We start from the raw sequence: 27975 nt of genomic DNA, 5'->3' as shown, positions 1-27975 counted from the left end.
ATTTTGGGTTGTTGAGGCCGACTGTCCAACGAAGACACCAGCAGGATGCTTCCTGCCATGGAGAAACACCAGTGAGTGTACGCAATAGCTCTGCTAAGAACAGAAGAGAATCGAAGCACTTGAGAAGTGGTGCTACAAAGATTGTCAAAGTGGATTGATCAGGTAAGGAATGAGGAGGTTCTCGGGAGAATCGGCGAGGAAAGTAATATGTGGGAAACACTAACAAGAAGAAGGGACTGGATGAAAGGACATTTATTGAGAGATGAAGGTATAACTTCCATGGTATTAGAGGAACATGTAGAGGATAAAAGCTGTCGAAGAAGACAAAGATTGCAATACATCGCACAAATAATTGAGGACATAGGATGGAAGTGCTACTCTGGAACGAAAAGGATGGCACAAGAGAGGAATCCATGGCGGCCGCATCAGAGCAGTCTGATAACCCAAAAAAAAAAAGAAAAAAAGAAGTGTTTGCCAGAAATAGTCAGCATCATCACCTGGACGAACTAGTAATTCACCAAATAATGCAAGGGACTTGCAACGTAAATGGCTAGGAGCCTCAGAAACCAACAGAGATTGTTAACAGGCACCAGATAGCAACACTGATCCACCAAATTGCGTCTGTGAGTGTCAGGATGGTCTGAGATTCACCGCTGCTTTGCACGTCCTCAGTACAGTTCATAGTCACTGCAGCCTGAACACTACTTCACGAAACTGACCAATATTTTCACGTAAGTACGGATCAATCTCAGTAGAAGACATACATTCTGGAAATAAATTAAGAAGACAGTGGGAGTGAGGAAAAAAATATCTTACTGAACATCATCTAACTTTTAAGTCAACCGGATACATACAGGGTGTTTCCGTGCAGAAGTTTAAAAGGACGTTGAGGACGCTCCCCTGAACAATTTGAGGCAGAGAACCACCTAGGATCAGAGAAGCCAGATTAAGGGGATAACAGGAATGAAAATCACATTTCTGCGCACTCTCGTATTTACACCAGTTAACTGCAAATACCACCGCTGACACAATGAAGATACCATCTATACTATATGTTACAAAATGTGCTGAAACCGACGGCCATAAACGTCAATGCAAACATGACATCGGCGAACTAGATTCTGACGCACCCTGACAAAAATCCCTGGCGTGTTTCGAAATCACATCACAGGCAGCTACAATTCTGGCAACAAGTTCCATCTCCGTATCCACTGGGGCCCCGTACACAAGCGAGTTTAGATATCCCCATAGGAAATAATCAAGGGGATTCAGGTCATGTGACCTCGCAGGCCATGGAATGGGACCTCCCTTCCAATACAGCCACCAGGATGTACAGCATTGAGATGGTTGCGGACATCCACACTGAACTGAGGCGGTGCACCGTCATGTTGTATCCACATTCTCTCGCGAACAGCCAAGACTGCGTTCTACAACCACTCAGGTATAGAGATGGGGGATCCGCTCTTGAACTAATTCATAGAGTTCAATCTTTCAAAGGAGTGAACAATCAGTGATTCAGAAAAAAAGAACGGTAGCTCCAAACGTTTCCCACGGCAGAGAGAGAGAGAGAGAGAGAGAGAGAGAGAGAGAGAGAGACACGAAGCATATCAGCAGCGCCTCTGCTGGTCAGAGCACAGTGCACGCCACACAACACAGCCAGCGCCGGCCTCTGCCCTGCTTCTACCTTGGCTGCCTGCATTGTGCAGTGCCCCATTGGATTTTGTGTTTCACATATGCCATGCCGTCTCTGTGCGTCGTCTGCCGTGTGCACTGTGCAGTGTCTGGCGCAGCTTAACTTCGCATCGCACTCTGTCGGCGATCGTTTCAGTCGCACGTCCTGCCCTCTGGGCAGTTGATGCGAGCAACAGGCCAGAGAGCCACCTGGCGGATAACATAGGAACTACTTGCAAAATCCTGCTCGCAAGGGAACGGACGATTTGTCTCGGAGCGGGTGAGTTCACCGCTCCCCCCCACCCTCGGAACTCGCCCGCTCAACGCTCACCCCACCGTCTCGACTCTAGCCAGAGCGTCGAGCAAAGCGACTCAGTTGTCACTCTGGTCTCTGCGGTCTCAGCTCATGCAGTAATACAGCTCGCGGCTCGACCTGCTCGATTCAGCGCCTCTGCATCGGAGTTTGTCCCCACTGGATATTGTTCTTCGTAGTAATACCGCTATGTATATTAAAGGCTCTGAGCACTATGGGACTTAACATCTATGGTCATCAGTCCCCTAGAACTTAGAACTACTTAAACCTAACTAACCTAAGGACATCACACAACACCCAGTCATCACGAGGCAGAGAAAATTCCTGACCCCGCCGGGAATCGAACCCGGGAACCCAGGCGTGCGAAGCGAGAACGCTACCGCACGACCATGAGCTGCGGACCGCTATGTATATTACATTATTATGTTATGTATATATCAATTGTTTTTATTTTATTTTTATTTGTTTAAACTGATTAGATTAGGTTCCTGATGACTCCTCTTACTATAGGATTTTTATTATGGACACTCGAATTTACGCTTTAATTACGAGCGAACCGATAAACGTATCGCAAAATGTGATACACCAATATTTTCCTTGTTTTATTCTGCGTAAGGCTATATGCAGCATTTTCGTTTTACAGTCAAATTTATATTTTTTTTCTTATTCTGGTACGGATTTTGCGATTTTAGGCGTCTTCGAAAGGAAACGTTCATTTTAAAAATATATGGCTTGCGATGTATTTGTATGAGGTTAATGAAATTTTAATACATTATAGCCAAATATATTGTTAATGTAAATCTCAAGTTACAACATTTTCTGATCACCCAAAAAACCACCACTTTGTCATATCGTGGAAATTTCAATAAACAATACAAAATTCTTACTCATTATCTGTGTTACTTCAAAATAGGATCAAATAAGATCAAAATACAGGTATAGTACTGGAATAAACCAAGTTTAAAGGGCAATGTGCCTTCCATTTATTTTCTATTGTAAATGAGTGGTGAGTCATGAAAAAGAGCTAATTCATTTCAGGGAGTGAACAGTTCTGATCCAATCTCTGAAAAGAACAGTTTTGCCCATCTCTACTCAGGTAGAACCCTTTGCACGGATCTCGAGTACAGGTGGGCATTCAGACAGCCAGACGAGCAACTAGAAGATATGGTTCGTCCTCCTTGTTTCCTTGCAGCAAAATAAAAATGTACACAAATAGCAGAGCACGTGTAAACTTGTACGCATGTTAGTTATAAGTAAGCTGGAAAACAACAATGTTAGACAAAGCGGTGGACAAGTTTGCTTCCACATTTCTTTGAGCTGGCTCCTCCGGCCGCGGGTTTCCTACCTCAAATTGTTGAGTGGAGTATCCTCAATGTCATGTTAAATTTTGGCAAGCTCTTACGGAAACAGCCTGTTTAATACTGCAGAGCATCGTCGATCAAATACATCAATGTTTCGCGCAGAAACCTGCTGGAAGTTCCCCCTTAAAACTTGCAAACCACGGCGCAGCCCCCTCACCCCGATTTCTTTCCCCTTCGGAAGGGAGAAAATTAAGGGGCAGCCACCGCCGGCTTCTCCTCCAGGGAGCGTCTCATACATATCCCGTCGCGTCGGTCCCTCCGCTACGGCAAGTCATCTCGCCTCAGTTGACTGGGCACACTGCCGATAGCTGGGGGCCCAAACCGAACGTCAGGTTTATCGAGAAGGGTGTACCTACGGCAGGCGAAACCTTAAGACGTACCATAAACTAACAGCGCGCAAGGGTTGGACAGAGACATGGAAATCCACGAGAAACGAATGCTTGAGCGTAAATGCAAATGCTAGCCAAGCCTTCAAGTTGCGCTTTTGTACAGTTTTTGACGACGTACAGACCTGTGCAATGTCACCAGTCGTAGTTAGCACAGGGTTCTGTACAGTTGTGAGTGCACTAGGGCTGTGCTAAGTGAATGCGAATGTGGGGAAACTGTTAGCGCTCGTATAGTGGGCGCCTCTGTATCTAACACAACCGAGGTGACCGGTGTCTCAAGAGGCAACATGTCATACACTTATAACGCATACAGAGGAAGCGGGAAAACGTCACCCGCCAAATCACGACGCGGACGAAAGTCTGCACTGAGCGAACGTGACAGACGCTCATTGAGCAAGACTGCGCCGAAAGTCACTGCAGAACTGAACGTCGCACTCGTGAACCCCATCAGCGCCAAAACAACGGAAAGTGAGCTCCATAATCAGGCAACTGCAGGACATGCTGGAATTCCAAAGCCTCTCACCACTGATGCAAATGTCAGACACAACAGGAAACCGTACCGTGGTTCGAGCTTAGACTACGGAGCAATGGAAGAGCGCCATTTCGCCGAATGACTCATGTTTCACACTGTTTCCAATTTCTGATCGAGTTTACGTCCGAAGAGTGTAACAAGGCTACGATACGGTAATGATCTGGTAACTATAACGTGGTATTCCATGGGCCCCACGTTTACTCTACGAGATCACTTTACTGTCAACGATTATGTGACCATTCTGACTGATCAGGCCCATCCCATGGTACAGCGTTTCTTTCTCAACAGTAAAGCTGCGTTCCAAGACTACATGGCCCCGGTTCCCATAGCTCTCATTGTGCAGGACTGGTTTTGTGAGTACTACGATCAAAAGTCGCATCTTCCGTGTTTACCAGATTCACCAGATCGCAATATAATTCAGCCTTTGTCGTCTACTTTTGACAGAAGGATTAGTGATCGCTAGCCATCTCCATCGTCGTTACGTAAATGTGCCACTATTCTCTAGATGTAACACTCGGCTGAAAACCGTATAAGAGCTGTATTTATCCATTTCGAGATGACTGGAAGCCGTTTTGAATGCCAATAGCTTTTCTACATTGTTAGAGGCATGGTAATGTGTTGTATTTTTGGTGTTTCCATATTTTCGTGCAGCCTCTATATTTGTTGCCTTTAAAGAGGCGAGTCGCAGTGCAGACGATATCCCCGCACCCCGCCACCCTCCTCCACCTGCTGTAATTCATCTTCCTTTAAGTCTGTTCCGATGAGGGGATTCAGTTTCGATTGTTCCAATTCTAACAGTGCTATGCACATGGGGTTTCACATCAGTGAACAGAAAAGTTAACAAGTCAACGTCATTCGTTGAATATCGAAACATCCGCATTCTGAAAACTGCAGATCATTTATAAACACCGTACACTAATTGGCACTAGTTATGATTACAACTCTGATAAAAAAGTTACAGAAAATTGAAAAAAGACATTTAGTACGAGAAAGATACGCACAAAACTAATCACCACACGGTTGCTTAACCTAACAATCATTCGCGTCTGTCAGAAGCTAAAGTCTCCGTATACGATGTTACTTTTCATAACTACGTATTTATAACTACATCTATAAAATATCTATACTTTTAATAGACAAATCTGCCTCACGAGTGATAAGGAGTGTTGAAATCCATTTCGTGTACTACTGCAGTTCCTTCTTGCAAAAATATACTTAAAGTTTTCCTGAAAATACGTTTGGTATCTCTACTAACTATTTTAATTTTTAATTTTTTTATATTTTATTAATCTGAGACAATTATTTCCCATACTAAATATGATACCTACAGCGTGTTACATTTTATTTCGGTGTTCGTCAACGCCATTCGATATTAGTACGAGATACTTCTTTTATTGCATATAACATAGAGTGTCTTTAGTGTGAGTTCTTACGCTTGGGAAAGCCTCAGGAAGAGTGTTTTCCTATATATGACGATAGGGCGGTACGAGCAGCTGAGAAATTTCCACGGAGACAAAAGATGTAAATATCGTTCCTTGATACTATTTTTCTCGCGGACTTAACACTTGATAGTACCAAATTTTTGGCAGTCACGTAATGTTGCTATTCCGGGTCGCTAAATTGTAGATGGAATTGATATTCGACCTGTGAAAGATAAGAATTGTTGTAAGATTTTAATTAAATTCATTTAACAGACGGCTGATGTTTAATAATTCTGATACTGTTGGGTTGATACGTTCTATGGTCAACAGGTAGCAATTTCTTTTCCCGTCACTATAATAATTCTTAAATGTTCATTTTAGTTGAATTTGTACGTAATTTTAAGTAGATACTTTAATAATGATGGGTACACTCTAAACAACTCGCTAAGATCTATAATCGCAACGACACTGCAACATATACCATTGGCTGCCTGCGAAGCTATAATTACAGATGCACATTCAGACCCCTTTCCATCTCTTTACACGAAGTTCTCGCGAAGCTGATATTTTATGTGGATCAACATAAGGCAACAAGTTACCGTATATGGGGGCAACGAACACGATGGTGTGCTAGCCTGATAACAGGTCAAATGCCCCTCAATTACAGTTAATTTGATTAAAATCACTAAACTGTAATTAACGTGCATACTCTCAATTCAGATGAAACCTGCAACCAACTCAGCCCAGCATACGATTAAATATATCCGAAACAGACACGCAAAGCAAATTTTAGTTGTTGTTGTTGTTGTTGTGGTCTTCAGTCAAGAGACTGGTTTGATGCAGCTCTCCATGCTGCTCTATGCAGTGCAAGCTTCTTCATCTCCGAGTAACTACTGCAACGTACATGCTTCTGAATCTGATGAGTGTATTCACCTCTTGGTCTCCCTCTACGATTTTTACCATCCACGCTAAACTGGTGATCCCTTGAAGCCTCAGAATGTGTCCTACCAACCGATCCCTTCTTCTTGTCAAGTTTTGCCACAAATTCCTCCTCTCCCCAATTCTATTCAGTACTTCCCCATTAGTTACGTGATCTACCCATCTAATCCTTAGCATTCTTTTGTAGCACGACATTTAGAAAGCTTCTATTCTCTTCTTGTCCAAACTATTTATCGTCCGTAATTCACTTCCACACATGGCTACACTCCATACAAATACTTCCAGGAAAGAATTCCTGACACTTAAAACTACACTCGGTGTTAACAAATTTCTTTTCGTCAGAAACGCTTTCCTTGCCATAGCCAGTCTACATTTTTTTTATTCTCTCCACTTCGACCATCATCAGTTATTTTGCTCCCCAAATAGCAAAACTAATTTCCTACATTACGTGTCTCATTTCCTAATCTAATTCTCACAGCATCACCTGATTAAATTCTACTAAATTCCATTATCCTCGTTTTCTTTTTGTTGATGTTCATCTTATATCCTCCTTTCGAGACGCTGTCCATTCCGTTCAGCAGCTCTTCCAGGTCCTCTGCTCTGTCTAGCAGAATTACGATGTCATCGACAAACCGCAAAGTTTTTCTTTCTTCTCCATGGATTTTAATTCTTACTCCAGATTTTTCTTTCGTTTCATTTACTGCCTGCTCAATATATAGATTGAATAACATCAGGGATAGACTTCAGCCCTGTCTCACTCCGTTCTCAATCACTTTTTTCTCTAAATCTACAAATGCTAAAACGTAGGTTTGCCTTTCCTTAACCTATCTTCTAAGATAAGTCGCAGGGTCAGTATTGCCTCGCGTTTTCGAACATTTCTACAGAATCCAAACTGATCTTCCCCGAACTCGGCTTCTACCAGTTTTTCCATTCGTTTGTAAAGAATACATGTTCGTATCGATTTTAATACTGAAATTTTTCTGGCGGGAAAGCGGTATATTCCAGTTCTAGTTTTCTATAATATAATTTCTCCTACCTAAAAATGAGCAGCATAAAACTTAATTTTGTAGTTTTTATTTGAAAAATATTAAATTTGTTTTTAGTCAGGTAGGAACCAGCTATATCAAATTTTTAACATAATCTCAGATGCCAAAATGTGGTAGGTACCGTCATAGTCATGAATCATTAATTTACAAACACAGGTACAGACATCTTTTTAAAACACCAACGGCTGCAGAAAGCGCGCTGGGCTGAGCCTACATTGAGCACCAGTTTATGCTGGCAGCCAGTTTATGTTGGCAACGCTGAAAGAACTCATTTATACCGCACCATTTTGCTCTGATATCCCGGTTGTAGTTGACTGCGTGTGGAACTGCTTTATTTGTCCTCTTGGTGGTTGTATCGAGATTACAAAGAAGTACTAAAACAACGTTTTTTACTTAGCCTACAAACTTGTCACAGGTAGAAATTTCAACAAAAATTAAGCGTAACGTAGATCTGCGTTTTTGAGGGCCTTTGGTCGTAAGCGGCATTTATAATTAAAAAAAAATGAGCAAATCACCTTACTTACTTGTTAGACCACTTTACCTGCACTATCCACACACAGAAGCATGTATGCAGGCTAATCCTGTCAGATTTCATTCACGTCCCATCTCTCTCTCTCTCTCTCTCTCTCTCTCTCTCTCTCTCACACACACACACACACACACACACACCTCCTCTTCACCCTCGTTCTCTAACCAAGCCTGCCTGCCCTGTGGTGTACGTATAGTCGTGTTAACTACATTACAATTCATATTTGCGAACTTTCAACGATACAAGCTACATGCAGAGATCGTATTATTTTGTGGTTTCGTGTACTGTGCAGAGATATTATTTGTGAAGAGTGTTACATTGTTTTGATTTTATTTTTTGGCATCACGAAGTGCTGAAAATTATCCTTTGTCTTTCAGGAAATCAATACAGTTTTCCAAACGTTTCTTGTGCTTTAGTTCTGTTTGTTCACTAAGAACTTGGTCTGGAAATGCGTCTACGTGTATGTAAATTTCGAATATTTCCAAAATATCATTTATGTTTGGTTTGGGTATACGATGTAGAACTTTCATTGCATTTTGTGTTCACACAACAAGTTGAACGAAACAAGGCAGTAAACTTTCTCGACTTAACAACAAGCAACAATAACAACCGCCATAAATTTGAGAAGTGTAGAAAACCTACCATGAGAGACATTACAGTTTTATTAACAGACACTTCTGCCACCCGTTTCCACGTAGACTTGCATTCCTTACATCAATGATTAACCAAATCTTGAACTTACCACTTGATATTGACTCACTACAGAGAGAAACTGAAACATTACGATAGATAGCACAACTGAATGCTTTTAATTCAATAGTAATCTTAAGACTGTACAATCAGTACATACAACAAAACACAGGAAACATAAATACAGAAAGAACTCTGATAAGAGAAGAACAAAATCATGAAAAAAAATACTTACGTAAGACCACCATGGATCGGCCTAATTTCAGGAAAACTCAACAAAGTATTTAGGAAGACGAAGGTGAAAAAGGAGTTTAGTAACAGTAACACTTTAAAACGAAAATACAATGGGAAAAAAAACAAAAATCCCAACTTTCTCGTACCCAGGCACTTATAAAATCTCATGTGATGATTGTAACAAATTTTACATATGAGAGACAGGTAAGAACTTCTCAATTAGATTTAAAGAATACACGCGAAATTCTGAAGGTAATCAATCCATATTTTACACACATTTACGCTACTATAAACACGTATCACAACAAACAGAAACTGCAATAAAAATTCTACTCTGTGTACGGAAAGAAATCTAAATAATATTTTGGAAGAGCTCGAAATTTATATCCACGAAGACGCATTTCTAAACAAAATTCTCAACGAACAAACAGAACTGACGCAGAAGCAATATTTATAAAACTTATACTGATTTCCTAAAAGAGAAAGAATATTTTTCAGCACTTCACGATGCCAATAAATACGAATATCTATTTCTTATGCTGAAAGCTGAAGCCACAGGACTGTGAGAATCACTGATGTATGCTCGATACGCAAGTCCACGAAGTGGCGTCAACTCTTTTTTTTTTTAACTGATGTATGTCAAGGCAACTAACCGGGACCTTCAGGACCAACTTTCACATTTACTTGTGTACAAGTGGTAAATGAAGTGCTGTAACTAAAGTCCTCGTTGCGAAACTATTGGGGAACGGACGAGTCATTTTCCCCGCCTACATGCACACTAAGGTAACGTGGACAAGCTCCTCGCGAAAGAGGAGGCTGGAACGGTAGTAGTAACTCGGGACGCGCTCGCGCAGACGCACATAAAAAATATATATGTTAGGCAGATGTGGACAATCGACCAACACATTAAAAATCATCTAGGTTTTGTTCAAGTGCATCAGTTGACAAGGGGACCTTACGGACTGATCTGCCTTCTTCAATTTTTCTTTTTTTTCATTCTTACAGAGTTTGTAACTGTGTGTCCAGAGGTTCAGTTTCCTAAAAGATGTAAGACGCAGTTATAAAAAAAAATCCAAAAAAGCAGCCTCATTCCGTCGAAGAAGGTGTATCGAAGGTGTCCATGGTGTTCTGCTAATTATTACATCATTGGGTACTTGAATCCCGAGTTTTGCTGCGACTTAGCACTGCTCTTAGCATGCCTTAGTGCCGAATCCCGTCTTCACACACCGATTGCGACCTACACGGAGGAATCTCAAATACTCCCAATTTATAACAGGGGTGGGTATATATAAGCGTATTTTCTTGTTATCCTATGTTTTACATTAACTGTTGTAGGACATGACCAAACGCTGAAACAAATTTTCTGAATTTCGTGATACACACTCATTTGGATGGCAAATCTTTATTTTACAAGCAGTTTCAGTCTTGCAAGCGCACAGAATAAAAAATAAATGTAATGTATGGAAAATGCAAACTAAGTAAGTGGATTCCATAATATACGGGGACTGGAATTATCACAAAGGAAAAACATTCACGTAATTAACATTTTGTTTCTTTGAAACGTCTGCAGTCCTAGTGGAATGAAAGTGGACAGTACAGTAACACTTCGAAACAGCAGCCAAAACAGCTGGCGCCGCCCTCAGATAAAATCAAGAATCGAGCGTTAACAGTAGAGTTGAGCCAAACCTACGGTAACAATGCATCGTCATATGACGCGGTAGTTAGGTGGTGCAAGCGCTTTCCAGAGCCGTCAAACGAGTCGGAATCGAGAAGAACAAACTAGCTGATCAAATCTCTGTGAAGAACCAGCGATCGCAACGACAGGCCGTGATGCTCTAAAAGTGGTGTGTCACAATAGAGACGGCAGTGGAAAAGGTGAAAATAAGTCATGGATCACTTTACAGGATCTTGTACGACATTTAGAGCACGAAAAGGCTGCCGTACGCTTAGTCCCAACTCGTTCTCGAAGGGACGCAAGTCACACATGCTCCTTATATGGGCTAGACAAGTTTTGCTTCTTCCCCAAATTCTCCTGACATGGTACCCTGTGCCTTCTTCTTCTTCTTTCCATGGGAAAAGAAACCATTAAGTTGCAGGCATTTCTAAAATGACGGGAGTGATATTTTGCGGGTGGAATGGTTCCTGAACTTCCAGAATGCAGACGTCTACCCTTCGTTCACAATAAGAACAAAGCTATTGTAAACAAAAGCAGACTGGTAACAGGCCAGCTGACGTAGCACACGCACACTCGTGTTGTTACGCTCTTGGAAGTAGGTCCTACTCATCTATTACCTGTCCTACCACCAAGTTAAAAACAGAATTTTAATATATTGTAGTGTATTAACAGCGATCAGTAGTTTTGTTGACCATACTTTAACTTTGGAGTTTTTATTGCAAAAATCGTGTACAGTCGCCGTCTCTGTAACGATAATTGTGCTCTGAATATCGAACTGTTGATATATACTGCGAAAATCGCTGCCGTTGCATCCTGCTCCGTAGCGAAACACGCGCACGGAATACTGTTAAAAAATGGCGAAAAACAGGTTGTTCGTAAAATGTTTTACACAAGTTTACAGAGAACAGCGTCTTTGAATTTTTCTGAGGAATTTTATTTACCGAAGTTAATTCGTGTCTGTAAACGGGATGCGTTGCTGAACCAGTAGTGTTGGAGCATTGTAATTGTGTATTCTATAGGGAGCATTGTACTCGTGTACTCTATGGATCGCTGGTTCTGATATAGTTTTGGTCTCTTTATTCGATTTTTTGTTTTCATTCAGTTCAAATACCTACATCATTTGAACATAAAAATCATCTAATAGTCCGCAGCTCGTGGTCGTGCGGTAGCGTTCTCGCTTCCCACGCCCGGGTTCTCGGGTTCGATTCCCGGCGGGGTCGGGGATTTTCTCTGCCTCGTGATGTCCGCCCCCGGTAGCTGAGTGGTCAGCGCGACAGACTGTCAATCCTAAGGGCCCGGGTTCGATTCCCGGCTGGGTCGGAGATTTTCTCCGCTCAGGGACTGGGTGTTGTCATCATCATCATTTCACCCTCATCGACGCGCAAGTCGCCGAAGTGGCGTCAAATCGAAAGACTTGCACCAGACGAGCCGTCTACCCGACGGGAGGCCCTCGTCACACGACATTTCATTTTTTCTGCCTCGTGATGACTGGGTGTTGTGTGTTGTCCTTAGGTTAGTTAGGTTTAAGTAGTTCTAAGTTCTAGGGGACTGATGACCATAGATGTTAAGTCCCATAGTGCTCAGAGCCACTTGAACCATCATCTAATATATCCTAACTAGCACATATGTAATCATATTTTATTAAAAATTCACGTCTTCCTATTTGTAACTACATATCGAACGCTAACTTACAGTTTTCATTGCAAATATAAATTCATTATCGCTATTTTATAAAAGACTGTTAAAAAAGAGTGTTTAAATTAAGCAAACATAACAAATTAAATTTTGTGGACAAAATTTAAAAATCAAGTAATCTTTATTTGTACTGTTTACGTTGTTTTATACCAGAGATGTTGTCTCACACTAGGCATGGCGATAAGCGCAGTAGGATAACGGAAAACAATTTTCGCGGCATCGGACGCACCGTACAGATGCTGCATTTTTGTAGTTGCCACTGTACCACTGCAATGTAAGCTCCAGTAGAAATGATCTGGATCCTAATTAAGGGATTTGTCGAGAGAAATAATGAGATATTAAAGCTGGAACACGTACTGGATCTAATACACGGAAGTCTGTCGCTCGTCAGCAGATAAAGAGAAAAATGCGGCGCTTGGATGGCTTTGTGGGTTTTCTATTCTTGACCACCTCGTCGTCAACGCAGTGTAGCACATCAGAGTTCCAGTACTGGAATGCGTTTCTCTTATTCGGATGTGGAAAGAATCCAGACATTACTGTAAGTAATAGCCTCAGTGGCTTCCATATTTACAATTCGGCGAAATCCCTGCAATAAGCTTTTACGTTACAAACAGATCACACAGAATTGTTTGTTAGGAATTTCATCACTCTAGGTTCGAATTACGGTACTATGTCAGCAAAGAATGAGAGCTGATGTTTTACATCTAGTTCCCTAAGAAGCGTATTGCTGGAGTTTTACCGAATATTATTTCATTCCGTTTAAAAATTAAAAGACATCTGAGGCTATGCTGTTTTTCTGTTCGTCTCTTTTTACGTCTTGCTTACAATTGTCCACAACACTGCAGGTTAATGAGACCAGCTGGCTAGCCATCGGTGTGAGAGGTTAATGCGACAGATAAGCTGTTGTCCTGTATTATCGCTGAGTCAGTGTGCACATAACGCACAGCATAAAACGATCCTTATTATCTTCTTGACTGTTCTCGAGGCAGCTTGGCTACTGCTCCACATGAAACGAAATCCAAAGAGATCAGTCGTTGGCAAAATGTGCCGCACCGAAGAGTCCATCTGTAGAGAAGGCCGACCTATCTCTATAATCGCAGCTGGATTATTTAGAAGTGCTAATAAAAACGTTATGAGTATCACGCACTGTATGATCATTTCACTAACATTGTCATTCACTGTGAATTAGTATTGTTTCCTCATACATGACCTTGGGACCAGTCTACAATTAGGTAGATTAGCCGCGATAAAATCTAACGACAATTATATAAAATATTATTTCGTTGTCGTCACGTCGGAGGTTCGAGTCCTCCCTCGGGCATGGGTGTATGTGTTGTCCATAGCGTAAGTTAGTTTAAGTTATATTTAGTAGTTTGTAGGCTTAGGGACCGATGACCTCAGCAGTTTGTTACCATAAGACCTTACCACAAACTTCCAATTCTTTCGTTGTTTGATGCACACTGACGTTATATATCTACGACCAGTCGTGTTTCGGCAGTTTGCCATTTGCAGATAATTCCGCAATATACAGTTCTATCGTATAAAATTATAACAATGTAAGTGTGATGTGGGTTACGCCTAAAAGTTGGTAGATATTTGCGTTTTTTTGGGTCAGAATGTAATGTCTTGACATTATTTCCGAGTTTCTGTGCTGTTTATGAGGATTCTGTATATTGTGCGCACTCCTTTATTTGCACTTACGTTTGACAGCACAATCCAGTCCAATGACACATATCGAGGGGCGTTCAACAAACAATGCAACACTTTTCTTCAGAAAGCATATTGTTTTTATTCAGGATTTCAATACACCATTTTACTCCCCCTCTTTTGGCTACAGAGCCCTGTTTTTCAACATAATCTCCGTTCCATGCGACGGCCCTGCGCGACCTTACTGCGATAGCCCGTACGCCCGTGTGGTGCCACTGTACCGGCCCACGTCGCAGCCGACGTCTGGCTGCCTCAGTAACCTCCCCGTCATTCACGCACTGCTCCTCGCGGAGTGCCTCCAACATTTGGCCAGATACATCGAACTCGGAAGGTACGACATCCACATTTGCAGCGAGGTGGGGGGGGGGGGCTGGAGACTAAAATAGCCGTTTTGTTTTTATTTATAGGCTGCACAAAAGCCTTAGTAGATCAGAGGGAACTGATAGTTATCCACTCACTTGTAGAATTCTGTAATGAATAGAAAACTGTGGGCAGGACGCGAGTTTGCCGTCTCGCCCTCCTCCAGCGCACGCCTATGGTCGGACGCCTCTCTAGAAAGCGGTGGTCGCTGGCGTGCGGCAGCTTGCGAAACGAAGCTAACTACACAAGCATTCTCTCGCGCTGAGAGGTGTTGCGTGTCGACTCTCCGAACACGAAATATCGAGTGTAATTCGAAACAGCTGGCGTTCTACCTAACAACAATAGGAGGTCCAGGGCAGTTGTAGGTTGCAGCTCCTGCCGTGTCTCCAGCTGTCAGAGACGTCTTCGGTGGAAGTCAAAAATGGTTCAAATGGCTCTGAGCACTATGGGACTTAACATCGGTGGTCATCAGTCCCCTAGAACTTAGAACTACTTAAACCTAACTAACCTAAGGACATCACACACATCCATGCCCGAGGCAGGATTCGAACCCGTGACCGTAGCGGTCACGCGCTTCCAGACTGAACCGCCTAGAACCGCACGGCCACACTGGCCGGCTCGGTGGAAATCGTCATCTAATCAGAATTAGGCACGTGGCAATAATACCAAATAAACACCAACTACCTGGTGTAGAAGTATGAAACAGGAATTTGCTTGCAATAATGACGCGTTCTGTTGTTTCAAACCGATAAACAATATTTTATTCAAAATAATCTCCATTCCTACTTATACATTTCTCCCACCTCGCCAACAGGCTATGTATGCCATGCAAAAAAAAGTTCTTCTTTTGAACCGAGCCAGTCAGCGAGCCATTTTCGTACATTTTCATACGAATTGAAGCACTGTTCAGCGAGAGAGTGTCCCAGTACTGAAAACAGATGATAATCGGACGGACCCAATTCTGGAGAATAAGCCGCATTTCCCAGTATTTCCCAACTGAACGCCTCGATGGTTTCCCTGACCTGTTTTGCTGTGTGTGATGGGGCGTTGTCAAGGAGCAATATGACTTGGCGTTGCACTTTTCCACATTCCGGTCGGTTTTCACGTAATTCTCAATTTAAATCGACCACTTGCTGTTGGTAGCGATCAGTGATAACGGTTTCACCAGGTTTTAGCAGCTCATAATAGATGACATCCTTCCGATCCCACCAAACACAGAGCATTCATTGTCTTCTTTCCAAAGCGATTTGGTCTTTCAGTGGATGTCGATGGTTTGCCTGGATTCTTTCGATTTGGTTGCCGTCTTTCATTCAGTTCATGCGGAGCCCATTTTCCCACTTTCTGCATCTTTCCAATACCTTTCAACCGAAGAGAAACGGCCTTCTGCGTCACATTCAATTGTTCCGCGAGCTCTTGTTGAGTTCGAGTATCATCTTCATCCAATAACGCCTGCAATTCGTTGTCTTCAAACTTTTTCGATGCTTTCCCGCGGTTGTCGTTTCTCACGTCAAAGTCACCACTTTTGAATTTTTTTAACCACTCGAAACACTGTGTTTTCCCACGAGCATGTTCGCTGCAAAATACTAACGCGAATTCTTTACAGACGAATGGAAAAACTGGTAGAAGCCGACCTCGGGGAAGATCAGTTTGGATTCCGTAGAAATGTTGGAACACGTGAGGCAATACTGACCTTACGACTTATCTTAGAAGAAAGATTAAGAAAAGGCAAACCTACGTTTCTAGCATTTGTAGACTTAGAGAAAGCTTTTGACAATGTTGACTGGAATACTCTCTTTCAAATTCTAAAGGTGGCTGGGGTAAAATACAGGGAGCGAAAGGCTATTTACAATTTGTACAAAAACCAGAAGGCAGTTATAAGAGTCGGGGGCATGAAAGGGAAGCAGCGGTTGGGAAGGAAGTGAGACAGGGTTGTAGCTTCTTCCCGATGTTATTCAATCTGTATATTGAGCAAGCAGTAAAGGAAACAAAAGAAAAATTCGGAGTAGGTATTAAAATTCATGGAGAAGAAGTAAAAACTTTGAGGTTTGCCGATGACATTGTAATTCTGTCAGAGACAGCAAAGGACTTGGAAGAGCAGTTGAACGGAATGGACAGTGTCTTGAAAGGAGGATATCAGATGAACATCAACAAAAGCAAAACGAGGATAATGGAATGTAGTCAAATTAAGTCGGGTGATGTTGAGGGTATTAGATTAGGAAATGAGACATTTAAAGTAGTAAAGGAGTTTTGCTATTTAGGGAGTAAAATAACTGATGATGGTCGAAGTAGAGAGGATATAAAATGTAGACTGGCAATGGCAAGGAAAGCGTTTCTCAAGAAGAGGAATTTGTTAACATCGGGTATAGATTTAAGTGTCAGGAAGTCGTTTCTGAAAGTATTTGTATGGAGTGTAGCCATGTATGGAAGTGAAACATGGACGATAACTAGTTTGGACAAGAAGAGAATAGAAGCTTTCGAAATGTGGTGCTACAGAAGAATGCTGAAGATAAGGTGGGTAGATCACGTAACTAATGAGGAGGTATTGAATAGGATTGGGGAGAAGAGAAGTTTGTGGCACAACTTGACTAGAAGAAGGGATCGGTTGATAGGACATGTTTTGAGGCATCAAGGGATCACAAATTTAGCATTGGAGGGCAGTGTGGAGGGTAAAAATCGTAGAGGGAGACCAAGAGATGAATACACTAAGCAGATTCAGAAGGATGTAGGTTGCAGTAGATACTGGGAGATGAAGAAGCTTGCACAGGATAGAGTAGCATGGAGAGCTGCATCAAACCAGTCTCAGGACTGAAGACCACAACAATGTTCGCCGAGAGCTTCGACAGCATTCGATACGATTCTGCAGCAGTTTTCATCAAATGATAATAGAAAACCAATGCTATCTGCAGATCTTAGTTCGTAGGCACAAAACTTGACACGTTTACGGGTTTGCATCAGATACCGATGTATGGAACTCGGGTCGCTGTGTGCTGACGCTCTCTCCCAGCCGTCACAGGAGGCAGGTGGCGCTGGAGGCGCGCTCTCACGGGCCCTGCACTGACGGCGAACACCGTCTATAGCGAAATTCCGGTTTCATACTTCTACACCTGTCAATTACTCGTTTCTATTTCTATTTGCGAGAACAGTTTCATTCCGGTATGCCTGTTTTCAAGGTAAAATCTGGGTTCGACACATAGAACGGAGTACCAAATGTACTCAGAGTTAGCTTAGTGCATGTTCTTTGTTATGTTTGGGTCATAGCTCCAAGCACGTTTTATCTGCTACTTACACTACTGGAAATGGAAAAAAGAACACATTGACACCGGTGTGTCAGACCCACCATACTTGCTCCGGACACTGCGAGAGGGCTGTACAAGCAATGATCACACGCACGGCACAGCGGACACACCAGGAACCGCGGTGTTGGCCGTCGAATGGCGCTAGCTGCGCAGCATTTGTGCACCGCCGCCGTCAGTGTCAGCCAGTTTGCCGTGGCATACGGAGCTCCATCGCAGTCTTTAACACTGGTAGCATGCCGCGACAGCGTGGACGTGAACCGTATGTGCAGTTGACGGACTTTGAGCGAGGGCGTATAGTGGGCATGCGGGAGGCCGGGTGGACGTACCGCCGAATTGCTCAACACGTGGGGCGTGAGGTCTCCACAGTACATCGATGTTGTCGCCAGTGGTCGGCGGAAGGTGCACGTGCCCGTCGACCTGGGACCGGACCGCAGCGACGCACGGATGCACGCCAAGACCGTAGGATCCTACGCAGTGCCGTAGGGGACCGCACCGCCACTTCCCAGCAAATTAGGGACACTGTTGCTCCTGGGGTATCGGCGAGGACCATTCGCAACCGTCTCCATGAAGCTGGGCTACGGTCCCGCACACCGTTAGGCCGTCTTCCGCTCACGCCCCAACACCGTGCAGCCCGCCTCCAGTGGTGTCGCGACAGGCGTGAATGGAGGGACGAATGGAGACGTGTCGTCTTCAGCGATGAGAGTCGCTTCTGCCTTGGTGCCAATGATGGTCGTATGCGTGTTTGGCGCCGTGCAGGTGAGCGCCACAATCAGGACTGCATACGACCGAGGCACACAGGGCCAACACCCGGCGTCATGGTGTGGGGAGCGATCTCCTACACTGGCCGTACACCACTGGTGATCGTCGAGGGGACACTGAATAGTGCACGGTACATCCAAACCGTCATCGAACCCATCGTTCTACCATTCCTAGACCGGCAAGGGAACTTGCTGTTCCAACAGGACAATGCACGTCCGCATGTATCCCGTGCCACCCAACGTGCTCTAGAAGGTGTAAGTCAACTACCCTGGCCAGCAAGATCTCCGGATCTGTCCCCCATTGAGCATGTTTGGGACTGGATGAAGCGTCGTCTCACGCGGTCTGCACGTCCAGCACGAACGCTGGTCCAACTGAGGCGCCAGGTGGAAATGGCACGGCAAGCCGTTCCACAGGACTGCATCCAGCATCTCTACGATCGTCTCCATGGGAGAATAGCAGCCTGCATTGCTGCGAAAGGTGGATATACACTGTACTAGTGCCGACATTGTGCATGCTCTGTTGCCTGTGTCTATGTGCCTGTGGTTCTGTCAGTGTGATCATGTGATGTATCTGACCCCAGGAATGTGTCAATAAAGTTTCCCCTTCCTGGGACAATGAATTCACGGTGTTCTTATTTCAATTTCCAGGAGTGTATTTAACGACATATAAGTTATAACCGGTTACAAAAAGTTTCTGTAACTATCTCGACCAGCTTCACGCTGTGCACAAAATTTGAAACTGACGTCTCCCGTGCAACTGTCTGTAGCATCCACACAGTAACGTTTACAGCCTCAATTTAAAAACCACTACATGTTCGCCTATCATGTATACGGCTGTCATGGCAATTATATTCGTAACTTTGATTTTCGGATATTTGCAACTTAAATGTATAATTCCGCACTATAGAAGAACAGTTTACATAATCGTTCACTAGGCAACGCTACAAAATGCAAGTACAACAAATTACCGTAAATTATGACCCCATGTCAAACCACCGGGCTACGCCAATCACAAACGTCCATAAACAACGCTCTCTCCAGGCAGTCATACCTCGTCAAAGAGGACCGTAGACTCGGCCATACCGGAAGCTAATTTGGCCACGTGACTACATAGTTAATGGTAGTGCTCTCTCTTTCCTCACAGCGCAAGCATGGAAAGTGATCGCGGAAAATGCTTGCTGTTAACATCATTAATTTCACTGAAGTAAGAAGCGGAAAGCAATTACAGAGTTTACAGAAATGTGGGGCGCAAGCTGCAAGGAAAATGTTGAAAGTTCGACAGGTCAACGGTATGAATATTACCGTGGAGGGAAAGATGCTTAGCGTAGTGGTATTCAATAATTTGGTAGTAAAAGGCACACAATAAATATCCCACTCAGGATATGGACAAATGTGTACATTAGGCAGAATTTCTACGATATTATGCACAATACAAAGGAATACCAATTTTACAAAACCTTCACAGCTTTTGTAGGAAAGAACTGAACATGCATACTAAGGACACTACGAAAAAATTAGTCTATCTCTGACAATTAGGTGCGAGAATAACCGTGGCGTCATATGTAGCTTTACAAAAGGCACACTGAACTGAAGTTTTACGAAACCATAAAGCATCAACATTAAAGGAGACACTGTGAACATAGGTAGTCAAAGAGCGCGAGGGGGTATTGTCATGTGGAAGTTCCGGTCAGTGTTCAACTGCTGTGCTGCACGGGTCATTGACGTACAGACGTACACCGCGTGGAAACGCTCCACTTGTAAGATTACTGGAATGTTCCCTGGTACCACCCTGCCCCCTCCTCGTTTCTTCAACCTGAACGCGACCGTTTGCTTTGCCGTGTAATAACAGTTCCGTAGACACATTTGCACGTGGTGTTGTCAAGACATTGTTCCGCAAAGATAATCTAAACACGCTATAATGGCATTAAAAATCAGCCAAAATGCAACTGCTGTGTAACAAGCTGAAATGCTGGTCGTATACCTCCATTGCAAAAACTTAACATATACCTCCATTGCAAAAACTTAACATATACCTCCATTGCAAAAACTTAACAGGTGTTAGCTTCCTGACCGACAAACGTAAAAATATGCCAGGATAACTACGCAATCTAAGGACGTCGCAATACCTCTTAATAAAAGAACTAAGTTAAACTGCATTGGAGAACAGATCAAAATGAAAAAGTTGCGGATTAAAATTCGAACCGTTTAATTGACAACTAACACGATTACCTTCCGATGAAAAGAAATAATTACAAGATTAACAGAGTATTTTCACAGAACAACAATAATATAGCTTAGTTGCTTAGATGGTTAATTTGTTGCAAACGCATAAAATATATTAGGTCTACTGCCACATGTACCCAGCTTCCAACGGATGTGTAGCTTAGTCAGAAGAATCGTGACACGCTGCCCCCCTCCCCCACCACCTCCTCTCTCTCTCTCTCTCTCTCTCTCTCTCTCTCTCTCTCTCTCTCCGTAGAAGCCACGTCAGATCAATAATATTTTATCGCGTGGAGATCGCTTGGTTCACATTACCAGTTTCGGTAATTCATTGCTATCATCTGATGTGATACATAACCCACATTCAGTTCCGTCATGAAATGCAGACTCACGTTATATGTATTCTGAATACCATGAAACGTTATAAAGTATGTCAATCAAAAAGAAATTCTGTACCTATTTTCTCAATGACCTAAATGTTTTAACAAGTATTTGATTGTGGTTCGTTTTACCGTTTATAATTTATATAAGTATAAGCCTTTTTATTTTTAATACGGCCGCTTATATTTTGGTAGACTTAGCATACTAATTGTAACGATTCACAGTGTTAAATTCAGACATTATTCTTCCACTACGAAAGTTTAAATAGACAGTGAACCAGATAAGCACTTTCAAGTTATTTTCTCGAACTCAGATTTTACAGCACTTTCTCGCAGTCGAATTCTGACGTTAAAAATTTACGAATTCCCACGTTTGAAATCAACGTAAGCTTTTATTTATTTTACTCTTGCTTGTGCTTATAAGGAACTACCTTTAAAAATTACATACGGCAAACGTAAGTGCGTACAGAGTGCGCTCATATCCACCTTGCTTCGCCTATGGCCTGAGACGTAGCAGCGGTATGCCATCTCACTGCGCACGCTTATGTCAGAGTTAATACGGTGGATAATTACAAGATTAAGACGAGGATTCAGGAAGAAACTTACGTAGGCAGATGTGAAGTTTTATTTAAAATGAAAACTGCATGGGATCACCAGATATATGAATTTTGATTGAGCGTAATAATCAGAATTGACGTTAACCGGCAGTGGTCATGAGAAGCTGTTGTCTTGCAGGAGGGAGAAGGCGCACAAAAAGCGTGCGTCTTCCTAGGGGGAGATCTGAGTGTGGCGTCGGGACGTGTCTGGAGGCCGGCCGACAAAAATAAAGACAGAGGGCGTGGTTTGCAGGGGCGAGCACCCCCTCAGCAGTGGCTAGCTGGAACAGTCCAAGGCGGTGCACAACGAAAAGGAAAATCTGTCCATCATAAAACTAGGTCTTATCAAAGCTAGGAAGAGGGGGAAATCATTTCATGCATCATCTTGAGTCTCTATCCAGTGGATTTAAGCCGTTATATTATGAGAAGTATTAATTTTCCTAATGTGGATCGTCGGACGTCACGGCAGCAGTGTTATTGGAGGATATGCTGGCTGTAGGAAGAGGTCGCACGGGGGACGAACGGCAGCTGCGGTTTTACGGCGTAACAAGCTTTGTTTTTGCTCATGACGAGTTGACGACGTCTAATCGAATAAACACGAGTAGTCAGTGAATGTTATTGGTGTCCATGCAGTATATTTTGACTGTCACGGTCAGCACAGTCTGCCTAGCTGTTTACTGCCTCAGCGTAAAGTGACTGTGTCACTGCCGATGGCCTCTTGGTCCCGAAGGTGCGTTACCTCATTTTGTGTCTTGGAGAATATTGTGTTACGATGGGGTACCAAAAAAATCGTAATTATTTTTAAAAAACTATATATTTTCAAGTTGTTTGTAAAACCCTTCAATATAATTTCTATTACAACTAATACATTTATCCCACCAGTACTTCCACTGTTCGATACATTTTTGGTAGTCATCTTTAAATGTGGCTCACAGCTCCTCCCTCGTTTTTTTCCTTGACTTCTTCAATGTTGTCGAATCGGTGTCCTTTTATGCCCCTATTGATGCATGGAAAAGAGAAACATTCGCACGGAGCCTGTTCAGGCGAGTAACGTGCGTGGGGTAGCGGAACCATGCCAGTTTCAGCCAAAAACTGTCTAAAAGAGATGGCTGTGTGTGCAGGTGCGTTGACCTGATGGAAGAACCATTTCCCTGTCTGCCATAAATCGAGTCGCTTTTTGACGAACACTGTTGCCCGATCATCTTAAAACTTCTTAAAACGGTCTGTGAGGACAAGCTCTCGAATGTTTTCAATATTTTCGTAGATTCAGGCAGTTGATGGACGTCCAGAACGACATGCCGCCATTCGTACACTTTAGTTTCTCCCATAGCCTCATCTTGATAAGCTGTTTTCAACATTAACACAGTTTCAGCAGCATTTTTACCGAGTAGAAAACATAATTTCACAGCTGCACGTTGTTCATTTTAAACTTGCCATCACAAAAATCGAAACAAGAGCAAAACAGTGCCAGCAAAAACAGTCACTGCAGATGAGCAGAACAAACAGGCGGGACTCAACTGGCAATGAGTTGCACTACACACGCCTAGCGGCAGACGACAACGTTATTTCGCTTTATTTTGGTACCCCCACCTACTTATTGCCACCAAAGTCCCGTGTTGTACAGAGCATAAATCATATGCAGCGTATCACAGCACTATTGTGGTAGCTTAGGGTTGTATGTTCATACTCGAGTAATTGTTTTGTTCGTGGCGCAGTGTCGTGCTGATCGGAGGTAGCTGCGGTCGGGGGAGCTCCCTCCGTGAATCCTGATAAGCACACTTGTAATCCCTATAACGAATGTACACCTACCAAACTGGAGAACACTGGACCACGACAATGCATTAAGATTTTTCGAGGTTTGTTTGCTCGTGTGCTAACCTCTCCCGGGGCGTTGTTCTGCTATTCGTCATCAGGGTTCATTTGTCGTAGCGCAGCGTATAAAAAACTGCACTCTGGGTAAGGTCAAGCAAGGTTAACAGATCGAGAATGTGGGGATGGATTGCTCGAGGACGCAGTACTGACAGATAGGTCTGCATTGCGACTGAGTCACGTACCGCTGCGTGGCTTATGACTTCTGGTAGAGGCAGTTTCTTCCATAGTAAGTGATTGCTCAGGGTTTGGCAGCGACATAAATCGATATATTTTGTTACGAGTAGCACAAAAAGGGACTAAATCAAATCAATTTCTAACACAGTAGGATCTAACAAAGTTACACGCCTTAGTTCGCCACCCCGTCTCGCCCCATTTTCAAGACCCCTCTTCCATTTGTCTTATACACTGAAGAGCTAAAGAAACTGGTAAACATGTCTAACATCGTGTATGGGCCCCAGCGAGCTCACAGAAGTGCCGCAACACGACGTGGCATCGACTCGACTCATGTCTGAAGTAGTGCTGGAGGTGACACCATGAATCCTGCAGGGCTGTCCATAAATACGCAAGCGTACGAGGGGGTGGAGATCTCTTATGAACAGCACGTTGTAGGGCACCTCAGATACGCCCATTAATGTTCGTGTCTGGGGAGTTTGGTGGCCATCGGTAGTGTTTAAACTCGGAAAAGTGTTCCTGGAGCCACTCTGTAGCAATTCGTGACGCGTACGGTGTCGCATTGCCCTGCTGGAGTTGCTCAAGTCCGTCGGAATGCACAATGGACATGAATGGATGTTAGTTATCAGACAGGATACTTACGTACGCGTCACCTGCCACAGTCGTATATAGACGCATCAGGGATCCCGTATCACTCAAACTGCACACGCCCCACACCATTACAAAGCCTCCATCAGCTTGAACATTCCCCTGCTGACATGCAGGGTCCGTGGATTCAAGAAGTTGTCTCCTTACCTCTATATGTACATCTGATCGATACAACTTGAAACGAGTCTAGTCCAACAAATCTCGGTGTTGACGGGACCAGGCGAGGCGTAAGGCTTTGTGTCGTGTAGTCATCAAGTTATCAGGGGTACAGGAGTGGGCTTTCGGCTCCGAAAGCCCATATTGATGACGTTTCGTTGAATGGTTTACAGGCTGACACTTGTTGATGGCCCAGCATTGAAATCTGCAGCAATTTGCAGAAGGGTTGCACTTCTGTCACGTTGAACGAATGTTTTCAGTCGTGGTTGTCCCATTCTTGCAGGATCTTTTTCTGGCCACAGCAGCGTCAGAGATTTGATGTTTTATCGGATTCCTGATATTCACGGTACACTCGCTACCTATAGAGATGCTGTGCCCCATCGCTTGTGCGCCGACAACACCACCACGCTGAAAGTCACTTCCCTGCCGACCGCAGTGCGGTATTCTGCCTTTTTACCTATCTCTGTATTTAAAAAGGCATGTCTACACCAGTTTCTTTGGCGCTTCAGTGTATAAAAAGCACACAGCTGTATTTTAATTTCAGTGTTTTTACAATTTGACGACATGATGGATATTTCATTGGCATGTTTTCTACAATTTCTTTTATATTCACTCAAAGATAAAAAGAATAAAAAATCGAAGCACTACGCAGAAATTACCCGAGTGGGACGGAAATCGATAGATTTGATGTAAACGTACAGAGAAGCAAGTGATGCCAATTGCAGAAAAATTGGATGGTTAATTCAAGATTTTAAGAAGCTTCAAAAACTGGGCAGTGAAACGCGTTGGCTCGCCCCTGGTCCTTGTGCAAGCAATTATTCGGCTTGGCATTGATTAACAGAGTTGCTGGATGTCCACTCGTAGGATATCGAGCCAAATTCTGTCCAAGTGGAGCGTTAGATCGCTATAATCCTGAGATGGCTGGAGAGCTGTGCCGTAACGCTCCAATCGTTCTGAGTTGGGCAGAGAACTGGCGACTTTGCTGGGCAAGGTAGGGTTTGGTAAAGACGAAAACAAGCAGAAGCAGCTCTTCGATGTATGTGGGCGGTCATTATTTTGCTGAAATGTAAGCCCAAGATGGTTCTGCATGAGGGACAACAGAACAGGGCGCAGAATACAGTCGACGTACCGCGGTGCTATATGTGTGCCGCAGATGACCACCACAAATGGCGCCCCACACCGCAGTTGGGCCATATGGCGGGCAACAGGTTAGCATTGCAGCCCTGGCCGGCGTGTCTCCAGACAGGTCTTTGCTGGTCATCAGAGCCTAATTCGAAGGGGGCTTGTTGGTGTACAGTGGTCAACGATAGTCGGCGAAAGCCTCCTACTAATGTCCTTATTGTCACTGAAGCACCAACTGCATGTGATAATGATGAATCCACGGCCTCGAGTGCCTCTCTGGCGACTGCTCGGTCCTCACGTTCTGTCACCTCTCTAGGTCGATCGGCCGCTTTCTTCTTGATGCTGTGTTCGGTCACGGTTCATCCATTTCTTCCAACATCGTCGAATAGTGGCACCGCTCCTATTCAAATGTCGAGCGATTCGCCGGCCACTCCAACCGACTTCCTCGAGTCCAACTACACGTCCTCTCTCAAATGCTGGCATCTACGTATATCGTCCACGCACTTGTTTGTGAGGAATAGCTACTGTCCAACTTACACCAAATGAAATTGGCAATGATTTTATGCTCTGATATCTACACGTCCCTCGATTACTATGCTTGCCAACTGCGCGATGAAACTGCGCTGAAGTGCCGTACATTCATTCTTCGGCCGCCATCTATACATGTAGGAATATCAGTTTGAGACCAATTTGCAGAGCTCCTTCGCGGTGAGTCTTTATATCTTAGAGTGTATTACGGCTAAACTGTCTGTGCAGTAATTAAAACATTTGAAAACTAATAAAAAGCCGAAACTGGTAATGTGAATTAGGCGATTTTAACATAACGATTATATTAACATGAACAACCTCGCAAGCTTCCATTTGACAATACGACGACTCTGTAACAGCGAGAATGAGAATTAATTTGTATCTTCATAACCCAGAAACATGTCGTGGCAATGTACTGGCTCCATTCGCTTTTTTTCCTCCTTATATATACAGGGTGATTCAAAAAGAATACCACAACTTTAGGAATTTAAAACTCTGCAACGACAAAAGGCAGAGCTAAGCACTATCTGTCGGCGAATTAAGGGAGCTATAAAGTTTCATTTAGTTGTACATTTGTTCGCTTGAGGCGCTGTTGACTAGGCGTCAGCGTCAGTTGATGCTAAGATGGCGACCGCGCAACAGAAAGCTTTTTGTGTTATTGAGTACGGCAGAAGTGAATCGACGACAGTTGTTCAGCGTGCATTTCGAACGAAGTATGGTGTTAAACCTCCTGATAGGTGGTGTATTAAACGTTGGTATAAACAGTTTACAGAGAATGGGTGTTTGTGCAAAGGGAAAAGTTCTGGACGGCCGAGAACGAGTGACGAAAATGTAGCACGCATCCAGCAAGCATTTGTTCGCAGCTCAGGAAAATCGACTCGCAGAGCTAGCAGAGAGCTGCAAATTCCACAATCAACTGTATGGAGAGTCCTACGAAAAAGGTTAGTTATGAAACCTTATCGTCTGAAATTGGTTCAGGCACTGTCTGCAGCTGATAAGATTAAAAGAATCGATTTCTGTGATTTTATCCTTGCTCAAATGGAAACAGATGAATCTTTCGTTTCAAAGATTGTGTTTAGTGATGAAGCAACTTTCCACACTAACGGGAAAGTCAACCGTCACAATGTCTGTATATGGGGCACTGAGAATCCGCGGGAAACAACTCAGTATGAAAGTGACTCGCCTAAGGTGAACGTTTTCTGTGCCATTTCAGCCAATAAAGTTTTTGGTCCCTTTTTCTTCTAAGGTGCTACTGTAACTGGACTACAGCATCTGGAGATGTTAGAGAATTGGCTGTTCCTTCAGCTCGAACAAGAAGCACAACAATTCATATTTCAGTAGGATGGAGCGCTACCACATTGGCACTTATCTGTTCCGTAACTACCTGAACGTCAACTACCTGAGGCGATGGATCGGCCGCCAGGCAGCCCGTGACAGAGCACTTCATGACTGGCCTCCAAGAAGCCCTGATCTTACCCCCTGCGATTTTTTCTTATGGGGGTATGTTAAGGATATGGTGTTTCGGCCACATCTCCCAGCCGCCATTGATGATTTGAAACGAGAAATAACAGCAGCTATCCAAACTGTTACGCCCGATATGCTACAGAGAGTGTGGAACGAGTTGGAGTATCGGGTTGATATTGCTCGAGTGTCTGGAGGGGGGCCATAT

At 43.6% G+C, this 27975-nt stretch overlaps 1 protein-coding gene across 1 annotated transcript in view; it reads left to right on the top strand.

Annotated features, from left to right (window-relative positions):
• Positions 1–27975, top strand: part of LOC126100357 (glucose dehydrogenase [FAD, quinone]-like) — a 118784-nt gene that overhangs the window by 36570 nt on the left and 54239 nt on the right. The gene's annotated exons all lie outside the window — the stretch shown is intronic.

The sequence above is a fragment of the Schistocerca cancellata genome, chromosome 9 (genome assembly GCF_023864275.1).
Source record: "Schistocerca cancellata isolate TAMUIC-IGC-003103 chromosome 9, iqSchCanc2.1, whole genome shotgun sequence".
Taxonomy (NCBI): domain Eukaryota; kingdom Metazoa; phylum Arthropoda; class Insecta; order Orthoptera; family Acrididae; genus Schistocerca; species Schistocerca cancellata.
The sequence above is the reverse complement of the archived record's forward strand: the minus strand, read 5'-3'. Positions and strand labels throughout refer to the sequence as shown.